The 15,797-nt window shown below is 50.1% G+C and overlaps 1 protein-coding gene across 2 annotated transcripts in view; it reads right to left on the minus strand.

Annotated features, from left to right (window-relative positions):
• Positions 1-15,797, minus strand: part of LOC138567597 (uncharacterized) — a 153,180-nt gene that overhangs the window by 90,297 nt on the left and 47,086 nt on the right. The window lies entirely within an intron of this gene.

The raw sequence follows: 15,797 nt of genomic DNA on the forward strand, positions 1-15,797 counted from the left end.
CCCTATCTGGCTGTGGCTGCACTGAGAGAGACTTGTTGAAGTAGATGGTTTCTCCAGGTGCGCCTAATTGCTGTGACTGCAGAGCTGAGGTTGTGCAGCTACCTGAGGCCCGTGTGCAGAAGCAAGCCAAGGGACGTGGAAGAGAAGGCGACTCTCCGTGGTCGAGGCCAATCGAAGACATCCGTACTGAAGAGGGGTGTAGATCCCAAGAGTGCTTGAAGTACTAGTAATAGGAATAAAAGACAGGAAGTGGAAGCTGCCCACAACCGCAGTGATTTTGGAGCCGGTGAGTGAAGTTAATGGCCCTCATTACAACCTTGGCGGAGGACCATGGTGCTTTTAGCACCATGGTCCATGCCGCTAAGGTTACGATTCCGCCATGGTGGATGGCGGAATTACCGCCCCATTACAAGGTGAGTGGGGCGGTAATTCCCCATTCACCATTGGCCCCTTCCCCATTCCCATTTTTGCCCCATTGGGCATAATGGGAATGGAGAAGGCGATAATTACGGCACCGTAAATTCCGGTTGCCGTAATTATCGCCAAGGTCCCTTAGCGGGTTGGTTTTTAACGCCTGCAAAAAGCAGGCGTTAAAGTCACCATCCCGCTAAGAGACCTTGTAATCAGGCGGTAAGTGTTTAACGGCGCCAACGCTCTTTACAGCGCCGTTAAACACTTACCGCCTGGGTTGTAATGAGGGCCAATGTCTTTAAACACAATCATCATTCACATTTTTCTCTGATTCTACGGTTGTTTATTATATGATTGGCAGTTAAAATAATACAGTTGCCACAACACATCATAATCAAACTGAGTCTGAGAGAATAAGTGCTGGGGGGGTTCTGAAATAAGTGCCAGAGCTGAGCCCTGGCACCCCCACACATTAAGCACCGAGATTGCCAATTCACGAAAAATCATTGCCGGTAACTGTAACCAGCTCGCATTAACACTCACGTAGAAGAGGGAGCGAGTAAAAGGAACAAGTTACTTACCTGTAACTGCTGTTCTCCAACAAGGGTCTGGCATGGATTCACATGCTCATGAATATTCCCCGTCGTCAGGCTGGGAATCCTCGGTAAAGAAAATAAAAATCAGTTTCAGTTCCGTTTCTGAACTGTCTTTCTTCCTAATAACCAATCACTGGTCTCTGGGTCATACTGGCCGCAGCCAATGACTGCCCTCTACCTAAGCCCCTCCTCTGGCAGCCATCTTCAGATTTGGTAGCACGTAAAGTGGCAGTAGGACCAAGTAAAGAGCCGCAGAGGGGTAGGAGGGAGGGTTTGCATGTGAATCCGTGCCAGACCCATGCTGGAGAACAACAGTTACAGGTAAGTAACTTGCTCCTTCTCCAGCATGGGGTCTGGCATGGATTCACATGCTCATGAATACAAGAATACATAGCAGTACACACATGCACAACCACGGGAGGTGGCAAGGCTCAACATTAAGCATTTTATCAACTCAACATTAAGCATCTCTTACCTCCTCACCAGGCCCACCTTCAGGCGAACAGGTTGCGCAGCACTGCTTGGCCGACTCTGGACTCCTCCCTGGAATCCCGGTCGACGCAGTAGATTCTCGTGAAGGTGTGCGTCGACCTCCACGTAGCAGCCCTGCAGATGTCCAGCAGGGGCACGCTGTGTTAGCAGCGATCGCTCTGGTCGAATAGGCTCTCGGACGGCCGGGCAACGGTCGGTTTGGCAACCGGTGACAGTGCATGATGCAGCCGGGGAGCCATCTGGAAATGGAAGCCTTCGAGAGGGCATTCCCTTGGTTCACAGGTCCAAAGTTCACAAACAGCTGTGATGTCTTCCGAAAACTCTTTGTGCGGTCCACGTAGAACTTCAGCACCTCAGCTACATCCAGCGAGTGCAGAGTCCTTTCGGCCCGCGACGAAGGCGACAGGAAGAAAACAGGTAACACAAGGGCTCGTTGAGATGGAAGTCCGACAGCACCTTGGGAATGAAGGAGGGGTGCATACTCAGCACCACCCTCCACTCGTGGAAAGTCAGGTATGGAGGCTTGCAGGAGAGGGCCTGGATCTCTCCCACTCGTCGTGCGGAGGTGATAGCCACAAGAAACGCTGTTTTCCACGACAGGAACTTCAGTGGTGCCGAATGCAGAGGCTCGAATAGCGGGCCCATGAGCCTGGTCAGCACCACGTTGAGCTCCCACGTCGGGGCCAGAGCCTTCACCGGCAGAAAAGATCGTAACAGTCCCTTCATGAACTCCTTCACCAGGCGATGGGACCACAGGGATGAGCGTCCCTGAGTTCTGGTGTAGCGGGAGATAGCCGCCAGGAGGATCTTGATGGAGGCATGGACCAGCCTCGCCTTGGCCAGCGATAGCAAGTACGGCAGCACTTGAGGGGCCGTAATCCGCAGAGGGTTAATCGTCTGTGCTCGGCACCAGACAGAAAACCTCTTCCATTTGTGTCTGTAGCACTTGAGAGTTGAGGACGCCCTAGCCTTTGCAAGCACCTCGCAGCCCGCCGGAATATCGTACCCTCCAAACTCTAGTGCTGCAGGAGCCAGGCCTGCAAGTTCAGCGACCCCGGCCGTGGTGGAGGATGGCGCCTCCTTCTCTGGAAAGAAGATTCGCGTCCGTCGGCAGTTTGAATGGGGGGGGACGCTGACATGTCCAGAAGGTCCGGGAACCAGATCTGTCTCAGCCACGCCGGTGCGACGAGGATCATCCTGCACCGGGACCAACTGAGTTGGTTGATGAGTCGCAGCAGCAACGGCGGGAACACAGAGGAACAGGCGGCCCCAGGGGAGTGAGAAGGCATCGTCCATGCTCCCCGGCTGGGGAAACCTGCTGGCGAACCTCCGGCACCTGGCGTTCGTCGCTGTCGCAAGTAAGTCAATCTGGGGATTGCCCCATCGTTGAAATAGCAGATCCACTTTATCCTGTCGCAGCTCCCACTCATGGCACGAGCCCAGCTCCCTGCTGAATGAGTCGGCGATGGTGTTCTTTATTCCTGCCAGGTGGAAGGGTACTAGAAACATCCCTTGAGCGACGGCCCACTGCCACAGATCCTGGGTCTCCTTGGATAGTGCTGGGGATCTGGTGCCTCCCTTCTTCCGGATGTAGAACACCATGGTGGTGTTGTCGGTGAAGATCCTCACCACCTTGCCCTTGAGGGACGGGAGGAATGACCTGAGGGCCCAGAACACTGCTCGGAGCTCCACGACGTTGATGTGTAGTGATCTCTCCTCCGAGAGCCAAAGGCCTCTTGCGTGGAGATCTCCTGTGTGCGCTCCCCATCCCTCGAGTTGCGCGCGGGTGCCCCACCACCAGATCGCTTGGCGGAAGGTCTCGTTGAGCGAGATCCTGTCTTCGAAGCTGCCCTCCGCTTGCATCCAAGGGGTGTCGAGGAACTCTTGCAGTGGACGCATCCGCAGCCTGCACAGGAGTACGAGATAGATGCACGAGGACATCATGCCGAGAAGGGACCTGATGGACCTCACCCTGGCCACGTCCAAGGTCGACAGCCGTTGCACCTTGCCAAGGATGGCCTTCGTCCGTTCCTCCAACGGTGAGGCCAACGTTGCCACTGTGTCGAGCCTGACCCCTAGGAACAGTGCGACTTGCGACGGGACCAAGTGGGATTTCGCAAAGTTGATGGAGAATCCCAGATCCTTGAGCAGCTGGACGGTCTTCGCTGTGTGCTCGACGGCGAGTTCTCTTGTCCTTGCTCGGATGAGCCAATCGTCCAGGTAGGGGTAGACGTGGATCCCCCTGCAGGCGTAGCCACGCCGCCACTGGTGCTAGGCACTTGGTGAATACCCTGGGCGCCGACTTCAATCCGAAGGGAAGGACCTTGAACTGGTAGTGCCGTCCTTGAACTACAAATCTGAGAAACTTTCGATGTCCTTTTAGAATGGGGATGTGGAAGTAGGCATCCTCCAAGTCCAGCGACGATAGGAAGTCACCCCCTTCCAGCTGCCTCAGCACGTGCTGGAGAGTGACCATCCGGAACTTCTGGGACTTGATGTACTTGTTTAAACGACGAAGGTCCAGGATGGGTCGCCAACTGCCGGTCTTCTTTCTTACGAGGAAGTAACGTGAGTAAACTCCGGAGCCCCAGAGCCTATTTGGGACAAGCTAAAGGGCTCCTTTCTTCAGCATCGCCCTTACTTCCAGCAGCAGTTGAGGGACGTGGTTTTCCTTCCAGGCCACGGGTGGAATGCGGGGGCACTTCTTTAGAAACTCGAGAGTGTGCCTGCGGGCCATGGCATCCAACACCCAACGGTTGGTGGAGATGGACTCCCACACACTGACAAACTTTGCCGGCCGGCCTCCCACCCAGGTGCTCAGGTGGGGGCCCGATGCCACAGCCGGTTCAGTCCTGCTTGGTAGCGGTCTTGCCGCCTTGGCCTCCTTGACGACGATGACGAGATCCTCCTGATTTGCTGCATCCTCTGTAGGCCTCCTGCGACGAGGAGCGGGCCGCCTGGCGGTACGTCGAGGAGCCGCCGCCGATTCCTTTGGAGGCACTTTGCTTGCCTCTGGCGTTCCAAAAGGGCGGCCGTTGCTGCTGTAAAACTCCCAAAGCCCGTGCCCTCTGCGTGCCGGCCTTGATGGCCTGCAGTGACTCGTCCACTGTCTTACCAAACAGGTTGTTTCCGTCAAAAGGCATGCCCAAAACTCTGGTCTGCACGTCCTGGCGGAAATCGGTTGCTTTGAGCCAACCACGCCGGCGAAGGCAAACACTGTTGCCCATCTGGTGGAAGCCGGTGTCAGCAATGTCCATGGCCACCATTATGGCGTGGTCCGACGCCACCTCGCGTTCCAGCAGGATCTCCAGGGACTCAGCCCTCTTGTCGTCTGGGAGGAAGTCCAGCAGAGGAGCGATCTTAAACCACAGTTCCCTGTCGTAGCGGGCCACAATCACAAGGGCGTTGACCGCTTTGATCGTCGTCGTCGCCGCCGACGAGATGACCCGTCGTCCCATGGCGTCCAATTTCTTCCCTTCGCTGTCCGGCGGTGAGGTCGAAGTTGAAGCCGTCGCCCCCGCCGCTTTCTTCTTGGCCTCCGCTGAGACGACCGAATCCGGGGTCGGCTGCGCTCTAAGGCACATGGGGGTGGAATCCAGGACCTGGTACTTCTTCTCGTACCAGTCTCTCTTGGCAGGGGTCGTGGACGGGTTCTTCACGAGTTCCAGCCCCTCGTCCCAGATGTCGTCAAGTAACGAGACAGAGAGGATCGTCTTCCTTTTGGCCTCACGCCGTTGATGGAGGAAATCTTCCTTCTTTTGTTCAACGGGTCAGAGCTGGAAGATCTCGGATGCCCTGGCGATCATGGCGTGGAAGGAGCCAATTTCATCGGGCGGAGAGGCCCGAGGAGGTGGTGATGGGAGGCCCATCCCGTTGTCACCACCGTCATCCGTCCCCGTTGTGGCCATCTCTGTCCCCGTGTCATCCCTCGGGACCGGGGAAGGAGAAGAAGGCTGTGAGGGCCGCGCCGGCTGGAAGGGCGGTGGGGGATGAGTTCTCCTCCGCTTGCTTGGAGGGCTTCCCGACGGTCCAGGCTCCGCTGGGTCGTCCGTTGGGGCCACCTTGTCCTTATCTCTGTACAAAAGGCCTGGATCACCATCAGGATTGCTCCCGAGTGGTCCTGTGGCCCAGGTAGCGGTTGCGATGGGCGCGACGGTTGGGGAGTGGAATCCTCCGCCTCAATAGGCGCCACCGTCGCTTTCTTTGTCCGCCTCGTCGGGATCCCTCCCATGGAACCGGACTTCCTCGAACCTCTTGTCCAGGATCTTTACGACTTCAGCCAGCTCCTCTTCAGAGGCTGTATCCGTGTCTGTGATAGCCACTGCCCCCCCTCTTTTTCCACCGGGGTTCTCACGGGGGTCTTATCGATGGGTTGAAAAGAGGATTCCCTGCGCAGTGGCAGGGAAACTCTGGGCCCTGAGGTTGTCTCCACTGGGGTAGCCTGCACAGGCTTCGCCAGGGCCGCCACAACTTCCTCGATAGAGGCCTTAGCCAGGTGAATCAAGGCCTTCACGACTTAAGACGCGCCTGACGCCTTCACCTTGGGGGGAGTGTCGCCGGCTCGCTCCCCCTAAACTGTCTCTGTCGGGATCGACCGGGACTTATCCCTAAGTTTACCCGGGTTCTCCGACTTTGTTTTCCCCGAGCCAGAGCGTTGGCTCGTGGTTGATGGCGTCGGTGAAAGTGCGCCCTGCCTGGCAGCCGATGAGCCCGACCGTTCGGCGCTCCCAGTGCCTGCGGACTCGAGGTGCTTTGGCTTTTGTTTGCGGGAGCACCCTCAAAGGTCTTAGAAGACCGCTCGGACCTCTTCTTCTTCTCACCTGCTGCTGGGGTCTTACCCTCCATCCGGTTGGTGAGGCGTATACGCCGATCCTTCATGGTCCGCTCCGACATGTTCTCCACGTGCGTTTTCTCTTCGTGAAGGCAGTAGAGGCATCTGGAATGCTCGTCCTCCTTGAAAACATTCTGCAATCCGCATCCAGGGCAGCTTCTGAACAGCTTGGATCCGGGCGTCTTGCTCCCTTTGTCCTGGGCCATGTCCACGCGGGGTAGGCCTCAACGATCTTCTGGAATCCTCCAAGAAGTGTAACTCAACGAGAACTTCGCCCTTGAGGGGCGTAGAAAATTCCAAAACGGGTCCCCGTTGATCGGAAGTAGAAATGGTGGAGCTTGAGGCTCGATTCACCGAAAAACTGAGATTAAACTCTTTGAAAAATCGCAAAACGCAGTAAAAGCTCGAGAGCTATAGCACGAGGACTCCCAAAACTTGAACGTGCGGTAAAAATCGGAAGATGGCTGCCAGAGGGGCTTAGGTAGAGGGCAGTCATTGGCTGGGGGCAGTGTGACCCAGAGATCAGTGATTGGTTATTAGGAAGAAAGACAGTTCAGTAACGAAACTGAAACTGATTTTTTTTTCTTTACCGAGGATTCCCAGCCTGACGTCGGGAATATTCATGAGCTTGTGAATCCATGCCAGACCCCATGCTGGAGAAGTTGTCTGTTCAGTGGGAAGTCTACACAACGAAGTAAATGTCGCCTGCGCATGTGTAGCACAAGTTAAAGTGCTCACGTATAAGGAACGCTTTTATTTTCCATCGATGTATTTAAAACCCTTTCCGGAGTGATCGCGTACCTCCAATTAAGAGGGAGAGTGTTGTCGGTAATCACTCGAGAGGTAGCAGCTGACTTTCCCAATTGTTACAAGAACACTTACATCAAAGAAAGGTTGCTTGCAAGTGATTTTGATACCCGATCCACATAGAAGCAGCAGTCTGTGTGAATAAAAGGGAACTGACCGAAGGCAAGTCTTTTAGTTAAAATACTCCAGCGGTACCTCATTCATTTTGTTTCTTTAATGAAACCTAACTCTTGTAACATCCAGAATAAATACTTTGTAGTTGTAGAAGTTGCTGGAGCCACAAGAAGAACATGCAATACCCAAGCCAGTAGACAGATCCTTTCTAAGGTGAAACCAGCCTTATTAAGATCTAACCACCGATGTTTTGAAGTTGTTGAAGCTGTAAAAAATACTGTGTCCTCTAATACAAGGGTGCAGCTTTGAGGTAACTACTGGAACCAAGAAGGTGTGGGACGGGAGCTGCGTGCTTGTTAAAAGAGCTGATCTGTGAAGTGGAGACTTTTGAAGCTGCGAGAAAAGAGCAGTCTAGAAGCCAAGACAGATTCTAGTGGTAGCTGTAAAACAGACAGAAGAGTAAAAGAGGCTGCCTCTTTCTTATGGCATCAGAAGGAAGAGTGCCTTGTCTACCTGTGGAGGTTGAAGACTCTTGTCTAAGTTTCCTGATAAATCCTTAAAGTATCAAGTTGCAGCAGAGCATACAAACTGTGGTTGTCTATAAAATTGTCATCGAACATGTGAATGTAGTTGAAGTAGTAAGCAAAGGAGCCAGCTTTCACAAAATCATTTGCAGAAGGTGGTTGTCAAGAGGACAGCAACCCCCTTAGAAGAAGCATCCTGACAAGTTATAACAAAGCCACTGCAGAGGTTACAAAAAGAAGGGCAGTTGTTGAAGCAGAAGTGGTACTTTTGTTTTTAACTTTGTCAAGCCTATCCTGGTTGGAGGTTATACAGGATTACCATTGGTGCTGTTTTCTTTGCGGATATTGGAATGGGAACTTTTCAAAAACCGGAGAAAGAACTGTTACCAGTGGATTTTTGTTTGGGTGAAGTATTGTTTCATTTGGAACTTTTCAATAACAGATAAGACTACTTTTCTTTGGGAGAGATTCACTTTGGACATTCCTGGGAAGGAAGTCTACCCAGGACAAATGGAAATTATCCACGACACTGGTTATTTGATAATCATGTGTTTATGTTGTTTAGGATTTGCTTTGAATGTTTTGTTGTTCAGTGTGAGGGTCAGTTTTGTGTATGCTAGGAGATTGATTTTCCCTTAGATCCTAGACTAGGTACTGAACTCCCTAGTAGAGAAGGCTTCATTAGGTTTTCTTTGCATTTTCTTTTAATAAAATGTCAAATGCTGAGAAAACCACAAGCAGTTGTCTGCCTCGCATTACTGACCCCTCACAGTTGCCACTTTTGTTCATGCAAAGCATGTCGGCTGCAGCTATCTGCTATACACTTATCCATCACTGCTGCACATTGGGCTTGTAGGAATAGTCTTGTTTGTGAGCAACAATACCAAATTATTCGTCAGATTAGGACAGTGCCTGAGAATGGGTTTGTCCCTGGTTGATCATGTAAAACATTGCGTTTATGTTGTCGTGTTTATGAGTCTTGATGTGGAAGTGTGCCTCTAGATAAGGCTATGTCCCCTTTGAGCTTGGTAAGGCGGCGAGGTTAGCTCTGTGTCTACTGTCATGATTTCTTAAATCAAGGAATATTGAAATGGATGCACCTTGCTCATTCCACCATTTTAGTGCCAAGATCTTTTGTGTTATAACTACTGAAGCCTGCCACTGCCCCTCCCCGCCCAATCACATTTCCTTGTGACTAATGTGCACTGTGCCATTCTTGTGACAGGTTATTGAGCAATCTGGTGTGTGGCACAAAATATATGCGGTATGACATAATTCCTAGTAGTTTCCTCACATTCCATACTATGATCTTGTGTAATGGTTGATAAAAGGGAACAGTTCCATAAAAGTATGTATTCTTTCCTTGGATGGGAAGTCTAGCCCCATCCCTAGAAATGTCTTTCTTGTTGACAGATTTAGAAGGTTTTCTGTGAAGATTTTGAAAATAAAATGCTGAATGTGCATTCACGGCACACTCGGCTGTAACAAAAAAGACCAAATACGAACATACTGAACAAGGGCAGCAGGGATTGCGGGAGGTGTCCCCTGCTCCCCTTGAACGGTATAATGGAATGAGGGGCGTGCGGGGTTGTCCCTCGCTTCCACTATATGCAGTACGGGGGAGGATAAAGTTTGACAAAAAAAGAAAAAGGGACAGCGTTGTAAGTTCTGATGCACGTTAGGGAAAGGAAACTCGCAACCCATGAAGACTTGCAAGGGAAGGCTCCAGAATGAAGGTTAGTGAAGGGCACAGGAAGTATAAATGGTTAGACTGGTTGGGGGGTACGTAGAATGCAGGAAAAGGTGATCTATGTAATCATTGCATGCTACTTTTTTTGTTTTTAGTATTTTCATAGGCAAAATAACGGGGCGCACAGTGATCACATAGATCCATTTAGAATTGACTTGGTAACAAGGAGTGCCACTCCCGATTGGTTTCATTGGGGCCCGTGTGTACTGTTAGGTGAGGTACCGTTCTATTATCCCCAAGTCGTCTAGGTAGGTTCGTCCTTGTATTTCCCTTTCAACCAGTTACTTTTGGTTAACTACAGCGGGCATAGGCCCTCATATTCATTCTGCATCTAATTCGGCTTCCTCACACAGCCCGAGGAGCACCCCAGTTCGAGTGCTCTTCCCACTGCACTCACCGGTCCCTGGAGTCTCCTCCGGGCAGATGTGCTTTTCATTTCGGCCCCGCCAACAGGTTTGCATTCACATGCCAGCCCCGCTCGCATTTCACTTTTTACTTGGATCTCGCCGGCAGCTCTTTGGATGCTGTTAGTCACCATTCTTCTTTCTTCTGTGTCTGCAGCTCCAGCTTGAGGCTTCCCCACCGGTGGCCTTCTCGCTGTCTGCCTGACCTTTGGCTCCACGACTTCCAGGAGTCAACTTCCGGTGTCCTGTCTCTCCTGCAGGATCCACCAGAGCTGCCTCCTCGCACACAGAATTCCCTGCTGGCCTTTTCACTGCTGATCTCCTGCCCTTTTATAAACTTCTAACTGCTTAATAGGTTGCAGGTGAGTCCCAAATTACAGTTGCCTGGTTGCAATTAGTGAGTAGTTGAGACATGCCTGACCTTTAAAATACTCAGCAGGCCTCTTCCTCGTCTCAGTACTAGAGTGGTGAAATGGCTTACTAGTGTTCGCTACTCGTAGTCGCCTCTTCCTCATCCCAGTTCCATAGTGGGTTGAATGAGGGGAAATGATGGAAAATTATTCAGAATAGCCCATGAAGGATGAGGGAGGATGAGGTTGATTTTCGGAAGGGGATGCCATGTCTCGCCTGTGGATAGCCTCTGCCCAATCCCAAAGGACACTCCACCCCCAGGGTCAGGATCCAAAAGCGATGGCCTTTTCCTGGCCACTGCAGAAAAGGATCCAAGGGGAGCAGGTTTGAGGATACCCTCCGGTTTCTCACAGCCCTCACTGCACATGAGTGTTGCCACCACTGATGCCTTTGGGAATAGACATGATGGCAATGTTATTCCAAATAGAAGATCTTGAACTAGTAGCGTGGTGCACCTACATTGAAATGAACGTCTCTTCAGTGCTTTGGGAACATGGAAATTCGTAAGTACGTAGCTTTGATATCAAACATTGCCAGGAAGCCTCCCTGTTTCAACAGTGCTACAGCGTCCAGCATGGTGGTCAAATAGAATTCATGTGGTTTGACAAAAGTGTTGGTGAGACAACACTAGTACAGGCTGCAATGTTTTGGCATCTATGGCACAAGAAAATTTGTTGAATACATTGTTTTATCTTGATATATTATTTGTACCACCGCTACATCTTCCCTTCACAGGCGAGCTGTGAATCCTGCTTACAGGAGTTAAAGGTGTTTTTTTTTACAAGACATGGTTTCTGTAGTGGAATACTGCATGTGGAAATAAGGAACTCTGTACAGAATCCACCTCTTATTGTGTCCAGGATCCACTTATCCATTGCAACCACTGCCCATTCACGGGTAAATATTAGTATTTTTCCTCTAACTGGTGATAAATGGGAGGGCACCTAGAGCTGTGAGTCATTGTTTTGTACGGTTCTGCTGTTGGCAGGGCCACCTCAGCCTGGTAATTGGCCTCTTCTCCATCGGTATTGACCTTCCTGGTAGACTATTTAGCAGGATGACCTTGGGGCTAGAAAATGTGGGGGGTTTGTACACTGAACATTTTTGGGCATTAAAATGCTGGTTGAGACTTGTATCCTTCTTGCATAGGAGGAACCTCTTTTTGCGACTGTTCAGCATTGGCAGATGGCCAAGAGAATTCACTGTTTCATGCTTGTTTTTCACCTTTTCAAGGATGTCATCTACTACCTTGTGTTAACCATCTATTGGCTTGCCCATAAGTGTTGATTGTGTCTCTGGCCTAAACCCCCAGAATGAACCAAAAATAACACTTCAAGACAGAGCAAATTTTGTCTCTCTCAAGGTAACAGTGGCGTGTTTCCGACCCCCACCCAAAGGTCTTCCGGGCTGCTTTCTAGCTACACAGAGTTCAGTTTCACAATGTCATTGTATTTTTCCTCTCTTCTTTGAACAATTGTCTTGCTCTCTTTACATCGTCCAGCAGTCACACCGCCTTGTAGTACAGTCTTGCTCACTCTTGTTGTACAGCTCCTTTCTCTGCGTTATGTGGTATTCTAGGTCCCATCCAGTCTTTGGGTATTCATTGGGTTTTCTTGTCCTTCACCCCGGCTTGGGGTATTTTGTATCCTACCCCAGCTTGAAGTATCTTGGTTCTTATCTTGTTACGGGTAACTGTCCCCTCCACCCAGCGACTTGGGGTCTGGCTGTTCCTCTCCACCCTCTTCCCAGTTCCCAGGAACCACCATGTACCTTGCTCCTCGTAGAAGCATTCCTTGGGGAGGCGTCTCTTCAGCTATGGTGGAACTGTATCTCGGTTTCCTTTGCTGGCTTCGACATCCCTTTGTCAGTTCCACTTCTTCCAGTCTATACTCAACAGAGTTGTCTGCTTTTAGCACCCGTCGACCACTTCTGATGCGGTCGTGCCTCTTCTTCGGGCGCAGTAGAGTGTCACTGGCTGGGCATAGTGTAGAAGAGAGCAGCGTTCCATGGGCTCCTGCACTTCTCCGCTCTACAACTCCAGCTACGTATGGCTGCTTCCTTTGTCCATCTTACGGGAGGGACTCTCCTCCTGCAGTTCACTCTGCAGGATTTCTTTCTCCCTCCCTTTGCTTCTTGCTGTGTGCCATCTGACTTGCCCTTTATATTTCAAGCCTTTATATTTCAAGCCTTTATATTTCAAGCTGTAACAAGACTGGACAATTCCTTGTTTTTGTGATACATGCAATGATGGTATCCTTAAATTGTCGGAACCCTTACCAGTCATTTCAAAAGGGTCATGCACAACATTATCCTATTTAATGTCCATATGGCCAACAATTCTGGGGATTTCTTGTCCACTCGCGGTCGGGGTGGTGGAGGAGGAGTTGCACCCAGTGGGATCCTGCTTGCCCTGTCCCCTACAGGGTGTTAAGATCAGCAGGTTAATTTCCCCTAGTCCCAAAGGGGGGTGGCTCCGCCTTGGGGAGAAGGAACGAAACAACTCTCTGCCAAATCCATTGTGATCTCTTACTTTCCTCTGTAACCTCCTCCCAGGATAACAGAGGGAGTAAATCGTCAGGGCTTCACTCATGGGGGGGGGGGGTGTCTGGAGTAGGTCTGGAAATGTAGGAAAATCTGTCCCAATAATTGCCATTTTCAGCAATGTTGGGTCTGGCCTCACCGCTAAGGTGAGTGGTACTTTAGAATAGATTTCTGCGTTCCAGTAGACACAAGTTATTTTGACAGCCTCTTCCAAATCTAGGCTACTTCGCTAGACTACATCAGATGTGATGGCTGTTTGTCTGCTCTCTGAATCGATTAGGGCATTGTCCCAAGTTTTATTTAATCAGACCTATTTGCAGGCCTGGAAGGGACTGGTACTACACAGAGAAACATCTGTCTCGTCAGTCATTTCCCCCCCTTTTCCCTTCCCATTCTCTCCATTCCTCTGCCCCTAACCACCCTACTGCTATAGGTTTGCCAGGTTGGTTCTTTGGTAGGTATGGGCAAAATGCCTTTTTCTTCACATGAGAAACAGGTGGGGGTCATAGGAGGAATAGGTTTTTCTAGCAACAGCCTCCTCTTTATTCCACAGGGGGTAGTGCTACCGGTCACCTTACCATATCGTCTCTTTTATGGAGGAGGGGGGGGGGGGGCGGGTTGACATTTCTCGACCCTTGCCAATGGAAGAAGTGTCCTTAAAAGTTGGTTTAAGCTCCTGAGAGGGCCTAGGCAATCTGGATGGCTGTCTCTAGAGTGTTGATGATGTTGTAAGACAGCTCTCTAAAGAGGGGCGGCCAAAGAATTCATTAACTGTTCCAAAGTTATTGCTTCCAGGACATCATGTACGCTTTTCCTCCCAGCCATTGGTTAATTAAATGTTGTATTCACCCAGCCAATTCCATAGTGATATCATTGGGGAGCAATTGGCCGTTACAGAGTTTCCTTTGGAAGAAAGACTCCATCTTTCCTACCTTCCCCAGGAGGACTTGCTTTATCTTGTTGAATGGGATTGTCTCATTGGCATTAATGACTTGGTACAAGAGTTGTAACTGCCCCTTAGCAAAAGTGCCAAATCACATATTTTAAGCGTGTCGTCCAAATGAAATTGGGTGGATAATCCTTCACATTTTATGAAAAAGGCACCCACGTTTCCCCCTTTCCAATAGGGTTGTCGTACTCTGTGGGGGGAGTGCTGGATTACTTGGGACTGGGTTGAGAGTCTCTTGATGGTGCTGATCTTCTCTCAGCTATCAATAGTTCTCTCTAAGGGAGATTCCAAAGATGGGGGCAACGCCATATCCAAACCAGAAATTCCTTGTGCAAGTTCCCCTTTTCGCTAGAAGTCAAAAAAATGTCAGGGCCCAAGAAATCAAGTTCTTCCTCGTTCTCTGAACCGCTGGGGAGTTCACTAGTCAGGGGAGAGGCTGGCTGGATGTGGGAGGGACTTCCCTCTACTAAGGAAGGTTGGCTTAATGCGCCACCCTCCAATAAGGGTTCATTTATCTACAGACCTGGACATCTATATGTTGGTCAGGTTCGGACTCTAAAACGGGTCATGCATATCCCACTTCTACCACCACTTGCAGCAAGTCTGACTCAGGGGACGTATAAAAGGTAGGTGTCTTTACAACAATCGTTTTATTAACATAAATGTCTTAACCCTGTTTAAGGCTTAAAGACCGGACTCTGGCATGAAGCTAGACATAATAAATAATTTTTGTAATTTTATTTTGATAATGACTCAGGAAGAATGGGAATCTCTTCAACTGCAATTCTACACTGCAACAGAATTGCACACACTGTACTCTGCATATATTACTCAGGTACAGAGGATCAAAAACACGCAGTCACAGAAAGATAATGTTAAAGAAGGATGTATTATGAGTATTTACAGGATTGGGCGGAAATAAAGTAACATCCATAGTTCCCGTTGTCTGAGTGTTCCTGACACTTCTTTCTGGTTGTGGGGTCCATCCATTTCGGATTTTCCAATCCTGGTCAACCATGTCACAGGAGGGCATGAAGTGGACAATTACTGGGGGCTTGGAAAGAACTAGCAACAATCAAGAGTTTCCACCAGAAAATCTCTTTTTACTCCCTCACCTTGACCCAGGGTGCCAGCTCTATGCCCCCAATCCCACCTTTATCCAGCTATCTCATAATTCCCAAAAGTCTTGCTCCTAGGCAAGCCGCCCTACTCTTCACCTTCTTGTCCCTCCTGAGCTGTGTCTTCAAAGTCTTTGGATTTCTTCCACGATCGTTTGAGTACCACTTACACCTTTACACCTCTCCACTTTCCACTGAGTATCCAACTCACCTCGAGCTTAGTACTCATTCACCTATCCTCCTTACACCAATCTCCTCAACTCTCCTACCAGTCTCTTGTCCACTTTACTTTCTACCACCCTCCTTGTAACTTCTGCTGAACTTCAGAGGTTTGGCCCACTTCAGCACTTTGTCGAACTGCCACCATACTCCCTTTGTCCCACATCCTTCTGACTATGCTGTACAACCTCCTACTTACCCCTTCTGCCCATCTCCTTCTCCCACCTCGGCTTGGATGTTCAGTCCAACCTTCCACCTGGGACTCTCACCTCTCTTTTCCTCTTTCCTCCAAACCAGCCTTCTGCCACCAGTCTTCTCCCACCTCTGGTCTCCTTTCCACTACCAGCTCCTCTATATGCCATCCATGTCACTCTTCTAATATCCTAACTTCCATACCCTGACTAAGTAATTAAAGGCTTTTAATTAGTATTTGCTCCTCCCATTGGGCTGAACTTCTCCAAACCCTGCATCTGGGATTAGTATTGAGTTTGTGAATGTGATTAGTTTACCATCAGGGTTTAGCTGTGTTCAGGTGTGAAAGCCAGGGGCTGCGAAATAAGGTCTAGGCATTCAAAATGCTCATTCACCATTTTGGAACTGATATACGTAGTGAGTGCACTGGCGGGCAGT

The sequence above is a fragment of the Ambystoma mexicanum genome, chromosome 2p (genome assembly GCF_040938575.1).
Source record: "Ambystoma mexicanum isolate Mex_15411 chromosome 2p, UKY_AmexF1_1, whole genome shotgun sequence".
Taxonomy (NCBI): Eukaryota; Metazoa; Chordata; class Amphibia; order Caudata; family Ambystomatidae; genus Ambystoma; species Ambystoma mexicanum.